Source organism: Schistocerca nitens, chromosome 1, assembly GCF_023898315.1.
Source record: "Schistocerca nitens isolate TAMUIC-IGC-003100 chromosome 1, iqSchNite1.1, whole genome shotgun sequence".
In the NCBI taxonomy this organism is placed as follows: Eukaryota; Metazoa; Arthropoda; class Insecta; order Orthoptera; family Acrididae; genus Schistocerca; species Schistocerca nitens.
This window is the reverse complement of record NC_064614.1, coordinates 660,349,311-660,367,508: the sequence shown is the minus strand read 5'-3', so window position 1 is coordinate 660,367,508 and position 18,198 is coordinate 660,349,311. Positions and strand designations below refer to the sequence as shown.

The following is an 18,198-nucleotide window of genomic DNA, read 5'->3' as shown; positions in this document are numbered from 1 at the left end:
AAGTGGTGTTCTCCTGCCAGTGTCGGTGATGTGTAGCAAGAAGATAGTCCTCTAATACCAAGAAAAAAACATATTTCCTCTTGGTCCTGCTTTACACGAAATACCTCGTCAGTCCAAAAAGTTTCGAGACTGGAGTATAAAAAAACAGAGAAACGTTAAGATGGTGGCTTTATTTCTTTAGTTATTACGTCAGGGAACCTTGGCTGCGTGGAATAATTAATTATTGGTATTTTTTGCTACCAGTCGCTTTTGTTTGTTTTTATGTTTAATTTAATATACTGTAACGCGTTTCGAGCATGTTCTGCTTATCACCAGGCATTTATACATACAGGAGACTTTTTGTTTATTGTTCGCTGCTGGTGTAGCTATGGGGATATTTGGAGGGAGGGAGAGGGGGTGGGCAGTGGCAGGCCATTTGAGACGTCAAAATCGCTGTCGTGTCAGTCATAATAAACAACGAGACACAGTAGCACACCAGGACAAGGCATCACTGGACATCAATTTCTGGCCAACCACTGCCCTTCCAAATACCAGAACAGCGACACCAGTAGCGAACAATAAACAAAAAGCCTTATGTTAATTTAGTTTAAAATATTTTATTTCCAAGCAACAATTTTTCTACATGTATAAAAGCCTAAAGTTGAGTGGAACTTGCTCGAAAAGTTTTGCGTTATGTTAATTAATGCGTAAGGTTTTTTTCATAGTTTGCCCCCCTTCCAGCCCAATCGAGTATAACGCACAGAATGTTCATACAAGCTTATGGAACTGCCAGAAATATCCTTCTTCTAAATTTTCAACTCGCGCGCCACTTCGGCTTTAAAGCCGATTATGTCGTCAAAGGGTTGACAGAATGAATTTCTGCATTTTATCATTTTGTGGTACGTTCGTATTGACAACACTGTCTCCTCACCCGTGATGATTTTTTATACAAAAGAATTGTGCGCGATTTGCATTTCAATGAAGTCGTGAGAGGTGTCCACGAATCATTATTTTTTCCGGAGGTCAGCTGTGCGACCTTTCCTAGTTCTCAGAAACATTTTGCAGAATGTCTGACTTCGAGATGTTGCTCCCTTGCAATTTGTGCCGCAACAGCACTGACACTATACAGTCAGTTGTTCACAACAACTGTCGAATTCTCATATGTTGTTTACAATTTTTAGTTCAAGCTGCCATCGTATTTACTACACCGACGTCGCTTGTATTCCAGGAATAAAATGAATCTCGGAACGATTTGAATGGACTGTGTACACACGAGCTCAGCTACGATTGCACAGAACTATATGCTAAATTATAGCTTTCAGAATAATACTTCTAAACATCTTTTGTGTTCCGTAATATGACACAGTTCAGTGAAATGTTAAGCGCTGTTGGTCTTGGTTAAAGCTTGGATGGTTACCGTCCGGGTCTGCCGAGTGCTGTTGGCAAGCGGGGTGCACTCAGCCGACATGAGGCCAATTGAGGAGCTACTCGACTGAGATGTATCGACACCGGTCACGAGGAATAACAACGGCCGGGAGGGCACTGTGCTGACCACATGCCGCTCCGTATTCATCTGGTGATGCTTAAGGGCTGAGGATGACACTGCGGCCAGTCGGTGCTGTTGGACGTTAAAGGCCTGTTCGGACGGTGTTTGTTTTCAGAATGAGATTTTCACTCGGCAGCGGAATGTGCGCTGACATGAAACTTCCTGGCAGATTAAAACTGTGTGCCGGACCGAGACTCGAACTCTGGGCCTTTGCCTTTCGCGGGCAAGTGCTCTACCAACTGAGCTACCCAAGCACGACTCACGCCCCGTCCTCATAGCACTTGCCCGCGAAAGGCAAAGGTCCCGAGTTCGAGTCTCGGTCCGGCACAAAGTTTTAATCTGCCAGGAAGTTTCGGTGTTTGTTTTATCCCCGTAATAATACGCAGTTAACTGTCGTCTTTAGTTCCAGCAGCCAGAGTGCAGATCTGTTGACATTCTAAGCGCTTCTCCAGGTGTGTTCAGTCGATGATTTACTGTGTAACAGATTCAAGAACGTATAAGTAATTTATAAAAGTTTTCTGTGTTTGTAATTTTGTTTTCTAGTTTCCTACTGTCTTATGATTTTTTTCAACAATCATTAGAAAAAGTTATTAAGGCAGCGAAACTGGTCTCGATACTATTTGTGTGACCCCTAGGCTGAGAACACAAAAATATTATTTCTTTAGAAGACGGTCGCATCATTCCACTTTGGCAGTATGCCTAGCCTGTGATCAGTTATAGCTTTTTCTCAGTGTAACAATGGAAATCAGGGAAGCTTTTAGGAGGGGAAACGCAAAGTGGAACTCTGGGCATTGAGTGGGGTACGGCTCCGATGCCCGTCGTGTATAAAAGCATTTCCGAGCTGATTACAGTGTGCCACAAATGCGTAGGAGCGATTGCACAACATTACTGTAGCAGGAGGGTGGCACGACGCTCGCCCTACGATGACAGCTCAGGGGCCGTATTGACCCTCAAGTTTTTCTTTTCACGCCGGGCGGTCCACCGTCTTGGAGGCTGCGTCGAGGTCACCGGATTGGTGCGTACCTCGTAAGCCGCGGACCTACTTAGATAACTTTCGTAGTAAAGTAAGCAGGCTCCGCTTAAGCGCCTTCTTCCACTTGCCATCTTGCATTGAAAAGGATGTTATCTGTGTCACCATTGCTTGCAGAAATTAATGCTATGTTTTCTGTGCACGTTGCAGGTAGAAGAGGACTGCTGTGACGGCTAATTTCTTCTTTTACGAGACTGGGCTTCTTCACACCTGTACTTGCTTTCGACGAAGACAGTAACAGTAAGCATTTTGCGCTTGATATTCTAGAATACTTAAATTGTCTATTTCTTGTTGTTGTCAATCTACATTTTGTACCCTCTCCAAACATTCTAAATTATTTTTCCGCCCAAGTAGCGAATTTCGCCTAATAATTTAAAAGTATTATTCTGTAACACACGCGTTATATGCTGAACACGTGGGAGTTGCTGCACGGTGATGTCATGTACAAGGAGGTTATAAATAAACTTTGGCTAGTTGACCCAGTGTAGACGAAAACCTATTTACCTTATGGCTACCCAGTGTTATTGGAATGATGTTCAGACTGTGCGCTGCAGGATTTGTGTTAGTGGCATGCTTGCCGCTAGGCACCGGTACTGGTACTGCGACGCTGGGTTGAAACATAAGCAGCAGTGGGCTTCACAGCTGCAGACAGTCAACGTGGATCTGGACAAGATGGGCAGGGCCTTAATCGTATAACTGTCTAAAAATAAAAAAATAAAAAAAATAAACGGCAATGGTGCTGCTGCTCTTCGCGAATGTCGACGCATTAAAGGAGTACGGGGAGCTCCTCTTTGTTGAAAGCGTTCTTCAAGCAGTGGAGGAGCTGCGTCACGACACAACCTGTGATGTTTCGCCCAGCAGTTGAGAATCTCCTGTCGTGGCTGCAGATGGTCGTCACTGGAACGGTAACATGGTACGCAATTAACAAACGTTTCTTTCAGTGGTTATCCTTTGTCTCTTCCGCATCTCCTTGTAAATGTTTCGACCAAGTTTCATTGTCCTACGATCACTCGTTTTTCGTGGGGGCCCTCGCAGGTAGCGAACGTTTAATTATAAGCACGCTGTACGCAAGAAATTACAGCGTGCTAACAACGCAGTGAAGTCCTTACCGAAAAGGAAAAGCCCTGATGACGAAGCTGTGACTTCGAAATACATACTGGCGTAGTACGAACGAAAGTAAAGTCAGTTAACGGAATTTGTTATTAACTTGTCCATTTATTTCTTGTCCCTGAATTTTTAATTCCAAGTTTCCCCGTGGATTCATTAAGTGTTTGCTAATTGTGTGACCGAGAGAAAATACTGACACTTGTTGTCCCTCCTGTGGACCAGTGCTGTTGTGACCCTGTCTTAAGATATCCCATAACAGCAGCCATATTTCAGAGGGGAAAAACAAAGCTAGCTTTTTGAGAATATACCGACATTTATTGACGGGTCCATACGGTGAAAAACAGGTGCCTACGGATTACGAAAGACTTTAATGAAGTTCGTACTTCGTAAAATTATAATGTGTTCGGTATAGAATGTTCAATGTTTATTTCATTTCATTTCATTTTCACGTAGCAACAATGCACCATTATACGACACACTGCTTACAGTAAGTGGCGCAAGTGGTTTCCATTGCGGTGATATAATTTTGAATGATGAAGAACCAAGTGATTTTGTAGATGACCGGTAGGAGATGACAACCTATCCTACTTTTATCCGGAATATACGGTTTTAGTGGCCAATCCAAACCTTTTTCACACTAAGTCGGAGCAGTCTGCCCCCCTGGCTACCGGACGTACAATGCTGTTTCACCCGTGTGGTACCCCTGGCGGAAATAAAATCGCAACACCAAAAAATGATTAATTTAGAGTAAGGAAGTTTCGGGAATATATTTGTCAAGGTAACATATTTAAGTGATTAACTTTGCAAGCTCACAGATTAATGTAAGCGCGAGACAAGCCATCGCAAATGTGAAATGCTGGTACACTGATAACGGTGTAACCGCCGTATTGTTGAACACAACCATGCAAACATACATTTATTTTATTGTACAGGTGCCGGATGTAAGTTTGTGGGATGAAGTTCCACGTAGTTTGCACTTGGTCGGTCAATACAGGGACGGTTAATGCTGTTTGTGGATGATGGTGCAGTTTTCGTCCGATGATGTCCCATATGTGCTCTAGTGGAGACAGATCTCATAATCATGCAGATCAAGGAAACATGTCGACACTCTGTAGAGCACTTCGTGTTACAACAGCGGTATGTGGGCGAGTGTTATCCAGTTAGAAAACACCCCGTGGAAGCGGCCGGAGTGGCCGAGCGGTTCTAGGCGCTTCAGTCTGGAACCGCGCGACCGCTACGGTCGCAGGTTCGAATCCTGTCTCGGGCATGGATGTGTGTGATGTCCTTAGGTTGGTTAGGTTTAAGTAGTTCTAAGTTCTAGGGGACTGATGACCTCAGATGTTAAGTCCCATAGTGCTCAGAGCCATTTTTGAACCCCGTGGAATGCTGTGCATGAATGGCAGCACGATAGGTCGAATCACCAGATTGACGAACAGTTTTGCAGTCAGGGTGCTTGGGATAACCACGAGAATGCTCCTGCTGTCGTACGAAATCGCATCTCAGACTATAACTCCAGGTGTAGGTCCAGAGTGTCTAGCATGCAGACCGGTTGGTTGCAGACACTCAACTGACATCCTCCTAACCATCACGCGGCCATCACTGGCACCGAAGCAGATCCAGATTTCATCAGAAAACACAACAGACGTCCACTGTGCCCTCCAATGAGCTCTCGTTTGACACCACTGAAGGCGCAAATGGCGGTGGTTCGGGGTCAGTGGAATGAACGGTACAGGGCATCTGGCTTGGAGATGTCCTTGAAGTAGTCTATTTGTAACAGTTCGTCGTTTCCCCGTGGCGTCAACTGCTGCTCAGATTCCTGCTGCAGGTGCAGTTCAATGTGCCAAAGATGTACGCCGAACACGATGGTCTTCCGTCACGATAGCGCCACATGGCCGTCCGGAGCCCGGTGTTCTTGCGTCGTGAACACCGCTGCCAGCAATCATGTACGGTGGCTACATTCTTGCTAAGCCTTTCTGCAATACCGCAGAAGGAACATCCGGCTTCCCGTAGCCCTATTACACGACCTTCTTGAAATTCAGTGCGGTATTGATAATGGCATCTTTGCCGCCTTAAATACGTTCTTACTAACATCAACTCACCACGTCCAGTCTCAACTGTAATTAACGCTCACGACTGTTACAGCGTGTATACGATGCAAACTCATAGTAGCGCCACTCTTAAGCCGTCGGCACACGGACCGCGCATCCGAACGTTGAGCGTTGAGCGTGCCGAGTTTCTGACGTCATAGCGTGGAATAGCACGTTCGGGAGACTTTCCGAACGTGCAGAGCAATATCTGGCGATGTCAGATATTCTCAGCGTGCGTCTGAGCGTTGACCAATGAGATGGCACAACGGCACCTACGTCACACGCACGCCGTCTCCCTTCAGTACAGGATTGTGAGGCGCCATATTGGCATTCATTTCAAGCTTAAATGTATATATGCCGTTTCTGAGCACCAGCAAATTCAGAATCACTGGAAAACGCGTTGTTAACTGTGTGATTCGTTCCAATAAAATAAAGAGAAACATCATATTCATGGCAAAAGAATTATTGTAACTTGCGTATTATGAGAGTAGGCTATTTGAAGGCAGCGACACACGGAAGACCCGCCCCAAACGCATTGTTCGTGGTACAATTTGTTATAATTAAATATATAAGTATATAATATTTGATGTTATGTAAATAAAAGTTCACCTTTTTTTGAGGGGTGACTTTGTTCGATTGGCTTAATCTACAGGACAGCTTGCGCTACTTGTAGGATATTTTGCTCCTTTTTCTTTTACGCTTCGTAATTCCCAAGTTGCAAAGATTCTGCCACTGGGTAGGAACAGTGATTAAATACGACAGACCTTGGGGTTTACTAAAATGCGGGAATGATGAAATACTGTTTATCTTATGCGGAGAAGTATTCCAAATTTGTACCGCACTGTTTGTAATGGAACTTTTATATATCTCTGTCCTTATTGATTGCATATGGTGCTTTCCTTTTCGTGGACGATGGAGGAAATGTACGTTTTAATAGAGGCAACGTGGGAATTTTACGCGCGCCCGATGAGTAAACAGTGTGATTTACGAACTAGAAACATCCCTCCACTGCCGCTGGAGTGCGTTGCGATCGCATATATCACGTTGGGGCCCACGTACCGTATACACAAGTGGAATCATTCCTGAGCGTTCAGCAGCACTTTGAACTTGGCACGCTCAACGTTAACGTTCGACAGCCGACGGCTTTAGGCGACTGGCGCGAAATTGAAATAGACATCATCTGTCAGATATTGAAAACCGCGTACCATCTTTCGTTCATGTCGCACAATTCCTTCTTGGTGTTGAATTTTGTTTTCCTGTCAGTGTGGTTTGCGGATTGGCCAGGTACGGCGCGGCGCGTGCTGACGTAGCGCCCCGCCAGGCGTGCCTTGTAATCAGGAGCGACGCTCTGCTGTGTGGTGATGAGCTGCGCTACGCTGCGGACTCTATTAGGCGCATCCGGCCGTGGCCGGCTTCTAATTTTAGCGCCGCCTGCCGGGCACCTCTTAATTGTACGACGAGGTTTTAATCCTCGGCTCGCTGCAGAGGCAGGGAGCGAATGTCAAGGGAACGCGTGACCCGCGCCAAGGTTGCTAGAATCACCCCTCCCCCCTCCACTCACTCCGTCTCTCGCATTCCAGCAACCTGCACCACCTATTCACATAATGCGAGCGTTCCCCACCGTCAGTAATACGTGCCAGCTGAATAATTTACAGTATGCGTGGTTTCACAGTATTTGCCAGCCTTGTTTTGAACTGAAAATGTTTGCTGGATAATACATGCAGCAAAAGGAAAGAGCACCGCAGTATCCCAATTATTATTTATATTTTCCGTCTTAAGCGTAAGCCAAAGTTATTGCCCGTCGGATAACCTATGTTAAGCACCGTGGGGCTTGACCAGCACTTGGATGGGCCACCGTCCGGACCTGTCGAGCGCTTTTGGCAAACGGGGTGCACTCAGCCCTCGGGATCCGTGAATCTGGGGGAAGAGATACAGAAGGATCACCGTGTACATGACAGTGGCCAATTTGATTGTCAGCATTGCAATCCGTCTGGGCCTGAAATGAGATACTGCCAAGTGAGTCCCAATGTTGTGCAGGGACGTAGCGGCTCCAGCCACGAAAACTGACAACATCCAGGATACATCAGATCCGCATCCAGTGACGCCTGTCGGCTGAGGAGGAAACGACAGTCGGTCGGTACCATTGGGCTTCCAAGCCCTGTTCCGGCGGAGTTTTAGTTGTAATCTTAGGCGTACAGTAGGCTAAGAGTTTTCCACCAGAAACGTTTCGCTGTCAGCTACAAAGCATCACTGATCGTTCTGCAAGTATATGAGGCGTGTTTTTTAAGTAAATAATGTTTTGAAATAAAAGTCAAACGTGTAGACTTTTCATAGAAACTTTATTTTTACATGAAAACCGTACGTTGATCCACTTTTCTACGTAATTCCTACCAATACCAATACACTTATCGCATCGTACAACCATCCTCGTATAAATCTGCCACCTCAGCATAACTTTCGATACTGAAAACGTTCTGTAACAATTGCGTCAAGCACAGTTCTTGACACATATGAGTGATTCGACGGTATGGAAATGGGTAAGAACTTTTAAACATGGACTGCCGGGGTGGCCGCGTGGTTCTAGGCGCTACAGTCTGGAACCACGCGACCGCTACGGTCGCAGATTCGAATCCTGCCTTGGGCATGGGTGTGTGTGATGTCCTTAGGTTAGTTAGGTTTAAGTAGTTCTAAGTTCTAGGGGACTGATGACCTCAGAAGTTAAGTCCCATAGTGCTCAGAGCCATTTTTTGAACATGCCCATACGAATGTGGGCTCATGAGGAACGAAGTTGGCGACTTTCAGTCATTTGTGACGATTTCGTGCAGATACTTGATGGAAATGCCGTGTGGCTAGGGCCTCCTGTCTGGTAGACCATGCGCCTGGGGCAAATCTTTCGAGTTGACGCCACTTCGGCGACTTGCGTGTCGATGGGGATGAAATGATTATGATAAGGACAACACCCAGTCCCTGAGCGGGGAAAATCTCCGACCCAGCCGGGAATCGAACCCGAGGCATTAGGCATGACATTCAGTTGATGGAAACGTGAGAGAGAACAGAGCAGACGCTTTACGATTTCGACCTTATGTGATGAGCTTCCCCAAGCGTCAAGTGGAAATTCTCCGTAGAATCAATGAGCAAAAGAACACTGACGAGAAGAAGGAACAGAATGATAGGATGTGTGTTAAAACATCAGCGAATAACTTCCATAATGCTTAAGGGAGCTGTTAATGGTAAAAGTCGTATGAAAGGACTGGGACTGGAATATGGCCCGACTTGAGGCGTCGTGCTTGTGTGGTATGGAACGGCATGTGGTCAGAATACCACTCTAACGGGTGTTTTGCAGGCTTTCTAGACAGTGGGCCCTCAGTTGGCAGTACGAACCTGAGTACATCCCTTTACAGTTCCCCCGCAAAATCCTTGGCAGTACCGGGAATCGAAGCCAGGTCCTCCACACGGCAGCCATCTACGCTGACCAATCATTTAGGGGGACAGACCGGATTGGAATGCACTGAGAACGCTGGGTGCAAGTACTAGCGTGAGCTGAGCCGGTTCCACAGGAGAGGAATTCGTGGCGGGCAGCATCTAACCACAAAGAAGACAGATGATCCGAAAAGATACCCCGTTGGATATCAGATACAAATTCAGTTCCTCCGCTCCTCATCAGACCCTTATGTGGGGGATCCGGGTTCGATTCCTGGTACCGCCAGGCATTTTTCCTTAGAGGGAGCACCGGGCCAGGGTGCACTCAGCCTCGTGGTGCCAGTAGAGGAGCTACGTGATTGAGAGGTAGCGGCTTGAATGTCGAAAAGTCGACAGCGGCCGATAGTGCGGTGTACTAACACCATGCACCTCCACACCGCGTCCGACGATGAATAACTGTGGATGACACGGCGGTCGGTTGACTGTTGCATGATCTTCAGGCCCTGATAAGGATCACCTGACAAAAAATTAGTCAACCCAGAGTGCACGCACAGATGAAAAGGGGAGCCTTTACAGATGGTGCAGCGATTGAATCTCGTGCTCAACCGCGCGCGCACTGCCTCAGCGTGAGCATAAGGCAGCAGCGGTCAGTGAGACATTTATGTTTCAACTGGTCATTGTACGTAAACGTGGATAAATGTGAGGACGGGGCGTAAACATGGGTAAATGTGAGGACGTGACAAAGTGGCAATCGTGTTTTGCCGTGCCCATGGCCGTACGATGTGTGAAGTAGCTGGATTTGTTGGCGTTTCGTGGCGCACTGTTCAGCCTGTCAACAAGCACCGCCACGAAGCGCGGCATCAGAAGTTCGGGTGAGAAAAGATCCTGACAGGGATGTGCTTCAAGGCCTGTGCATTAAAATCGCTTCCAAACCCGGCAGGGATTGCTGCAGACAGTGAATGAAGGTCAGTCCATCCCAGTTTGTTAGCGAGAGAACATTGCTACGGGAAACGCATCCAATGAACATTTGGAGTCGGTTACATCGCAAGAGGCGATTGCTCACACAGGCACATAAAAATAATAGGAGAAAAGTTTATGGGGCAGGAAAAGTATGTCACCGGTTTATCGCCAGTGAGAACTTTTAAACATGGCCGGCCGCGGTGGTCTCGCGGTTCTAGGCGTGCAGTCCGGAACCGTGCGACTGCTACGGTCGCAGGTTCGAATCCTGCCTCGGGCATGGATGTGTGTGATGTCCTTAGGTTAGTTAGGTTTAAGTAGTTCTAAGTTCTAGGGGACTGATGACCACAGCAGTTGAGTCCAATAGTGCTCAGAGACATTTTTGGTTCCCGGGTTCGATTCCCGGCGGGGTCAGGGATTTTCTCTGCCTCGTGATGGCTGGGTGTTGTGTGCTGTCCTTAGGTTAGTTACGTTTAAGTAGTTCTAAGTTCTAGGGGACTGATGACCATAGGTGTTAAGTCCCATAGTGCTCAGAGCCATTTGAACCATTTTTTTGGTTACATCGCAAGAGGCGATTGCTCACACAGGCACATAAAAACAATAGGAGAAAAGTTTATGGGGCAGGAAAAGTATGTCACCGGTTTATCGCCAGTGAGAACTTTTAAACATGGCCGGCCGGGGTGGCCGAGCGGTTCTAGGCGCTACAGTCTGGAACCGCGCGACCACTACGGTCGCAGGTTCGAATCCTGCCTCGGGCATGGATGTGTGTGAGCATGGATGTGTGTGATGTCCTTAGGTTAGTTAGGTTTAAGTAGTTCTAAGTTCTAGGGGCTGATGACCTCAGATGTTAAGTCCCATAGTGCTCAGAGCCATTTGAACCATTTTTTGAACCGGTTTATCAGGACCCTATGACATCTCGATTGGCTTGTAAATTCATCTGAATTATACCCCACAGAAAATCTCTGGGACATGGAACAGCGTGTAAAACATAAAAAAAACACAATTTGGTGGAACTGCGCGATCAGATCCTCAGCGAGTGGCCTAACCTGGATGCGACGTGCCTGCACAACCTTGTGGACTCACTTCCTAACCGAATCCAGGCGATTATCGAGTGCATGGATGGAATCACGTGGCATTAAATGATGCTTGTTATGATTTCTGTAGTAGTGACTAAATTTTTGTCTGGGATGCTTATATGTGCAATAAGTAAAATTTCGTTAATTGCTATCGTTTTAATGGCTAGAACAGACGTACACCGACGTACCATGGGATAGGAGGCCACAGATGGCGCAGGCGTGCTGTAAGCGCACCACACTCCCCCCTCCTAGCTACATTTGTATAGGAGACGTTCTGAGAAGCGTTTGTGTAAGTGATTTGTGTAACATGCAACGTCATCGTAAGCTGATGACGTCGGAACGGGATATGGCGGTCGGTGCTCGACGGAAGGGAATTTCTATTTCGGCAGTGGTGCAGGAAATCGGCTTCAGTCGTTCAACCATGTCCAGGGTGTACTGTGAGCGGTTGAGTGAGGGTGTCGCAACAGACGAACTACCAGCCGCCTAGCCATCCTCGATGACCGTGGCCGGCGACATCTCAGACGGATCGTCAATAGTGATAGAAGGGCAACAGTGCAACAAATCACGGCTCAGTTCAACAGGGACGTGCCAGAGACGTCTCCCAGTGGCCAATCCATAGGAATATGGATTCCATGAGATGTGGGAGGCGGCGCCGCACGCCGATGCCACTGTTAACCCAACGTCTTGCATTTGTAGCCAATCACCAGGGATTGACTCAGGAACAATGTCGTTACGTGATGTGGTTGGGTGAAACACGGTTTCACTCCTCCATGCCTATGCCGTGTGTGGCGCAGACCACATGAACCAAGGTGTGGTCAAATGCGGTTGTGTCTCTGTTATGGACCGGGCTGCATTTTCCTGGTATGGAAAGGGCTACCTAGTTATTCTGGAAGCGACTTTAAACGATCTGCGGTATGTTGAGCTGCTCGGGAACCATCTACACCCATTTTTGATCTTCCAACACCGTGACGGTTTATCGGTGTTTCAAGATGATAATACGCCTCAACATCGCTCTCACGTCACCCGTGAGTGGTTCCAACAACATGCAGAGTAGGTCCAAAGACTGAGATGGTCGCCCTGGAACCCAGATTTGAATCCCGTCGAGCATATCGGCGACGTCATGGAACGCAAGTTCCGTGCGAGGAATCCTGCACCCGCGAACAGACCAGAATTGGCTGCTGACCTGCAAACGATTTGGTGTCAGCTGCTTCCAGAGTAGTACCAGGAACTTGTAGACTCACTTCCACGGCCTCGCACTGCAGTCCCCAGGACCAGAGGGGGCCCCACGAGGTATTAGGTAGCTATCCCAAGACATTTGCTAAGTCAGTAGTCATTATGGCGATGTAAGGGTGTTCGCCTAATTTAGTGCTCTCGTTCCTTGAAAATGTCAAGCGTTTTCACGGAGAGGAGCTCACCACCACAATAGCGACGATACTGGGATCCGCAGCGCTGTCACAGGGGTTCCTCGCAGACCGCTGCAGGATGCGCATGTTGTGACTGTAGCAGGCCCGGCGATTTGCTAGGCGGCCTGGTGTGCTGGGGAGCCGGAGCGGCCCGGCATCCTTGAACCCGGCGATAACGCGGTCAGCGCCGCCGCTGCCGGCACGCTCCAGACTTGTCGCCTAGCACAACCTCCCGCCTGGCTCTCGCGTTGTGGTGCCCTGCGCGACTACTACCAACGCTTGCTTCTTGTCATCAGTCTAGCACAGTTCTCGCAGTCTCGAGTCAAAAGGACTGACAAAGAAGAGTAACGGTACTGCTTCTTTACCCAATCTTGAACGAACTTGCGTGGTTGAAGCATGCTTGTGTTATAAGTGTCCCCGAAGTTATACCGTTTCTATGAGGAGGCGTTCAATAAGTAATGCAGGTTGGTTTTACTCAAGGTTCCATTATTCCATACTATTCTCCACTCTTTTGGCTACAAAATCCCTTTTTTCAACGTAATCTCCGTTCAGTGCTACGACCTTACACCCCCTTACTGGGAAGAACTGATGCTCGCATGGTACTAATCTAGTGATCGACGACAAAGCGGCGTCTTGCTGCATCAAATTCTCCATCCCGCAGAGTGCATCCTTCAGTAGGCTAAACAAATGGAAGTCGGAAGGTAGTGTACGGTGTATGAGGAAGAACAGTACAATGGAGTTCTGCGAACTCCTCTCGGGTGCGCAGACTTGTTTCAGGCCTTGCTTTGTCATGGAGAAGGAATTCATTTGCATTTCTTGGGCGACGAACACGCGAAAGTCGTTTCTTCAATTTCCTGAGCATAGCACAATACACTTGAGAGGTGATCATTGCACCATGAGGAATACCAATCGAACAGAAAAACCCCTTCAGAGTTCCAGGAGATCATAGCCACCACTTTAACGGCTAAGGAAATGGCTTGGAATAGTTCAAAAATGGTGCAAATGGCTCTGAGAACTATGGGACTTAACTTCTGAGGTCATCAGTCCCCTTGAACTTAGAACTACTTAAACCTAACTAACCTAAGGACATCACACACATCCATGCCCGAGGCAGGATTCGAACCTGCGACCGTAGCGGTCTCGCGGTTCCAGACTGCAGCGCCAGAACCGCTCGGCCACTCCGGCCGGCCTGGAATAGTTCTTCGGAGGATAAGTGGTGTAGCGGCACTCCCGGGATTGCCGTTTTGTTTCCGGTCCGAAGTGATGAACCCATGTCTCATCGCCTGTGACGATGTTTGACAAAAAATTGGTGCGATGAACCTCGTACCGCGCAATTGCGTTCGGCACAGGTGATCCTTTGTTGCTCTTTGTGATCTGTTAGGCGGCTAGGAACCCAGTTGGAACACACCTTTGAGTACCCCAACTGGTGGACGAGTATTTCTGCACTAACAACAAGAACGTGGAGTTGTGTAACGAGTTATTTCATTGTGATGCGCCAGTCACCTCGAATGAAAGTGTCCGCTCGTTCCAATAACGCAGGAGTCACAGATGTGTAAAGCTGGCCGGCACGCGGAGGTCGGAGAGGTTTGCGCGGCCTGGTTGCGATGATGACAGACGCCTCGTCCAACAACTCTCTGTGCTCTTATTCACTACCAGGTCTCCACAGACATTCTGCAATTGCCTGTCAATATCTGCGATACTCTGGTTTTCCTCCAAAAGAAGATTCAACGACAGCTCTCAGCTTGGAACGCGCCTCCGTCACAGACGCCATTTTGAAGGCTACGTATAGCACCGTCACCTATCGGAACTTGATGGAACTGTATGGGCTGAAGCAGGGATGTTCCAGGATGTACCGCAATGAATTCCGCATTTTTTCAACGGAAACTCACAGATAAAAGAAGTGTTACATTATTTATTCAATGCCCCTTGTAATTCTTATACAGGGGTAGAATACCCTCATAAACAACCAACACACTGTGCCGACAGGGGGCGACAATCTAGAATGGTGTGCCGTACGGGTACTCGGACCTATAGCGCTCAGGAAACTAGACTTGCACCCGGAACCTTTTATTTAAGTAATGTTGTCATCGACACGAAGGTGTGTTTGAATACCACAATGTTTGCTATGCATGGTCATGCTGAAGGTGGTATGTCATTGCTCTTTTACGTCCTGTGAATAGACGTACCTAGTCAGTTATAGGGCCAAAAGCCTTGCCGCAGTGGTAACACCAGTTCCCGTCAGATCACCGAAGTTAAAGCGCTGTCGGGCTGAGCTAGCACTTGCATGGGTGACCATCTGGTATACCGAGCGCTGTTGGCAAACGGGGTGCACTCAGCCCTTGTGAGGCAAACTGAGGAGCTGCTTGATTGAGAAGTAGCGGCTCCGCTCTCGTAAACTGACATACGGCCGGGAGAGCGGTGTGATGACCACATGCCCCTCCAAATCCACATCCAGTGACGCGCATGGGCTGAGGATAACACGGCGGCCGGTCGGTACCGTGGGCCATCCAAGGTCTGTTCGGACGGAGTTTAGTTTAGTTTAGTCAGTTGTAGGGGAAATGTACAGTTATGACGTGGATTCCGAACGACGGCGCAACTTGGCATTTTTCACATTAATAAACATTGCCGAAGGTGGACGAAGCGACATCGATTTTTTTTATCAGTCCTCTGGCTAGTTTGAGGCGGTCCGCCACCAATACACTCAACGTCCTCAATTATTTGTTGGGTATACTTCAGTGTTTCTTTCGGCAGTTTTTATCCTCTATAGCACGGGCAGGCAACCGCAGTTGGTTTCAGTCCGGTCCGTAGAAGAAATTCTCAAGGGGAGAGAGGGCTGCGGAATTTTGCAACAGAAGTTTTTAAGCAGCTATTTGAAAGTGTCGTAAGTATAGACACAATGCTTACGATGCGTAAATAAATGTAAACATCTGTAGAAGGGGTGAATGTAAAATAAACGTACTCTCAAAAACGCGTGTTTTGGTGCATTAATTGTTGGCGTGACGTGTTGGCAAAGGGGAGCAATTCATATCGGTTCAAAATTCAAATGGCTCTGAGCACTATGGGACTCAACTGCTGAGGTCATTAGTCCCCTAGAACTTAGAACTAGTTAAACCTAACTAACCTAAGGACATCACACACATCCATGCCCGAGGCAGGATTCGAACATGCGACCGTAGCGGTCTCGCGGTTCCAGACTGCAGCGCCAGAACCGCGCGGCCACTTCGGCCGGCTCATATCGGTTCGTTACCCCATAACATTAACGCCACGGACGCTGTCTGTGCAAAATGCTACCAAGGGAAAATTTTGGAAGTGATTCCACATTTTGTGGCGAAATTGTTTTATACTGTGTAACGATGAAAAATGTGGTTGTAAACGAAACAAATTGCATCGTGTACCACGTACCCAGCACCGCCAAGCGGTTTACTCCGGTTGGCTTCGGTTTAATGCAGTTGGCTTCCAAAAATTTTCGCTTGGTTCCAGTTTGCACTTGTCTCGTGACTGAGAATGTTGACGTGATACAGTGTATCTAATGAACAACTTTATATGACTGACATAACATTGGTAAGCTAGGACGCCATATTCGAGTGGTTGTACGTTGTCTCTTATCAATTGTGAAATGCATCATATTTTCATATCTTCTGACACGAGTTTTGTGTTGCCTTTTGTAGCCTTGGTCAGGACTAAGAAAAGTTATTAAAATGCATCCAAATAGCCGCTTCGTCTCACAGCATTTTCATGCAAATTGCAACCAGTCTCATTTCTCGAACTCCTCATTACTTTCATCGGGTTTCTCTCAACCCACGTTCTGTGCTCAGTAGACCGCTCACGCCATTCAATATGTACTCTGATTCTTCCTCCTTTCCACTGAGAATAGCATTGTCATCAGCCATTATTCTCGTCATTGATATCCTCACAACGTGAACTGAAATAATGAATCTGTTTTTTTTCTGACACTGCTTCTTCGATCTACAGATTGAATGTTAGCGGAAGAGAGTGCATCCCTGTAGTACAACCTTTCTAGTCCTTGCACTCCTTTCTTGGTCATCCATTCTTCTTATTCCTTCCTTGATCTTGTGCATAGTAGATATTACACGTCTTTTCCTAGAGCTTACACCATTTCTCTGAGAATTTCGTCCATCTTGCATTATTTTACTGATTATATTGTCGATCGCTTATTCCATGTCAAGAAATCCTATATGTATGCCTTGATTTTCGTTAAGTCTTGCTGCCATTATAAACAACAAATATCAGAACTGTCACTCTCATGTCTTTACCTTTCGTAAAGTCAAACTATCTTTACCAAAGAGGTCCTCAATTTAATTCTCCCTTATTCTGTTTATTTTCTTGCCAGCAGCAACTGTGACGCATAAACTGACTGTGCGATGATTCTCGCACTTATTACCTCCAGGATTGTGTGGATGACACTTTTCCGAAAGTCTGTCGACATGCTTTAGATTCTAAACCACAGATAAAAATCCTTACCGTCTGGGGGTACAACACTTCTGAGTTACTGACCCCCGCCACACAAATTTTGGTTTTCCGTGGTTCACTTGATACGACCAGTGGACTGATTCACCTCAAAAGGTCGCAACCGATCGCCTGACGAGCTTGTGCCCGGTGTTCCAACTCAACGTTGACGGAAAGTTAAACTAATCTCCCTCCCCTCTTAAGAGCCGAACGTACGCCTATCGAGGACAGCAAACTGCCAATGGCGCTAGCCCTAAACGCTCCACGAACTAAATTATAGATTCCGTCCCCGGCTTCTTTCCGTTTCCCTGTCACACTCGATGAAAATACGCTGCAGTCAGCAGGAAAGCGGAAAATTCCCACAGAAACAAAACCAAGGTCGCCAGGAAGCCAGATTCCCCCGCAGGTGCTGCTCGTTACATCTTTATGATAGCACTCCAGCGGAGTTTGGAAGGAACGGACAAAATCCTGTGGCAGGTTGTAGCTTCAATCCGTTCGTGAGACACGATCGTGCGACGTACAATTGATTGAGCGTTGTGCAGAAAAGGCAGGTATCCGGGTATGAGTCCTGGTCCAACACAGATTTAGCTTGCCACGTATTGTGAAAACGGTTTGATTGTGGTAACAGTATCCACTGTATGCGTCTTCCGTGGTGACTTCGCAAATGTGGGTAGTACATCGCAAGAGTGCTCATTTTTTTAAAATTTTTCACTTCATTAATATTAAAATAGTTCTGATCGCAACAGAACATTTGTAATAAACTTTCTATTGCGATCAAGACGGTTTTAATTTTAAAATATTCCACTGACATCGACGATTTATCTCCATAAAACTGATTTCAAACATTTCGTCGTCAGTACCAGCGAATTTCACAACCGATCCACCCCAAGACATTTTACAAAAAGGAGAAAATCTTTCATCTTACTCATAACTTCGTGCAATTTTCACCTCAGAAATCCGCATTTACAACGCCCCAGACGAATAAACGTGTGGAACAGCAGTGATAGACTAAAACACAAAAAATCTCCGAAGTTTCCATGAATTACGTAAGACAATGCTTAAGGCGAATTTAGACTGAATCTCTCACTGTGCTTCGTCCTTTCTGAACAGTCTGTATCTGATGACC

General features: G+C 47.0%; 1 protein-coding gene across 2 annotated transcripts in view; it reads left to right on the top strand.

Moving 5' to 3' along the window:
• Positions 1 to 18,198, top strand: part of LOC126259026 (uncharacterized) — a 667,737-nt gene that overhangs the window by 37,240 nt on the left and 612,299 nt on the right. For both annotated transcript variants that reach the window (XM_049955690.1, XM_049955689.1), the window contains exon 2: positions 2,706 to 2,795. The gene's annotated coding sequence lies outside the window, so the exon portion shown is untranslated. The remainder of the gene's footprint in view (positions 1 to 2,705; positions 2,796 to 18,198) is intronic.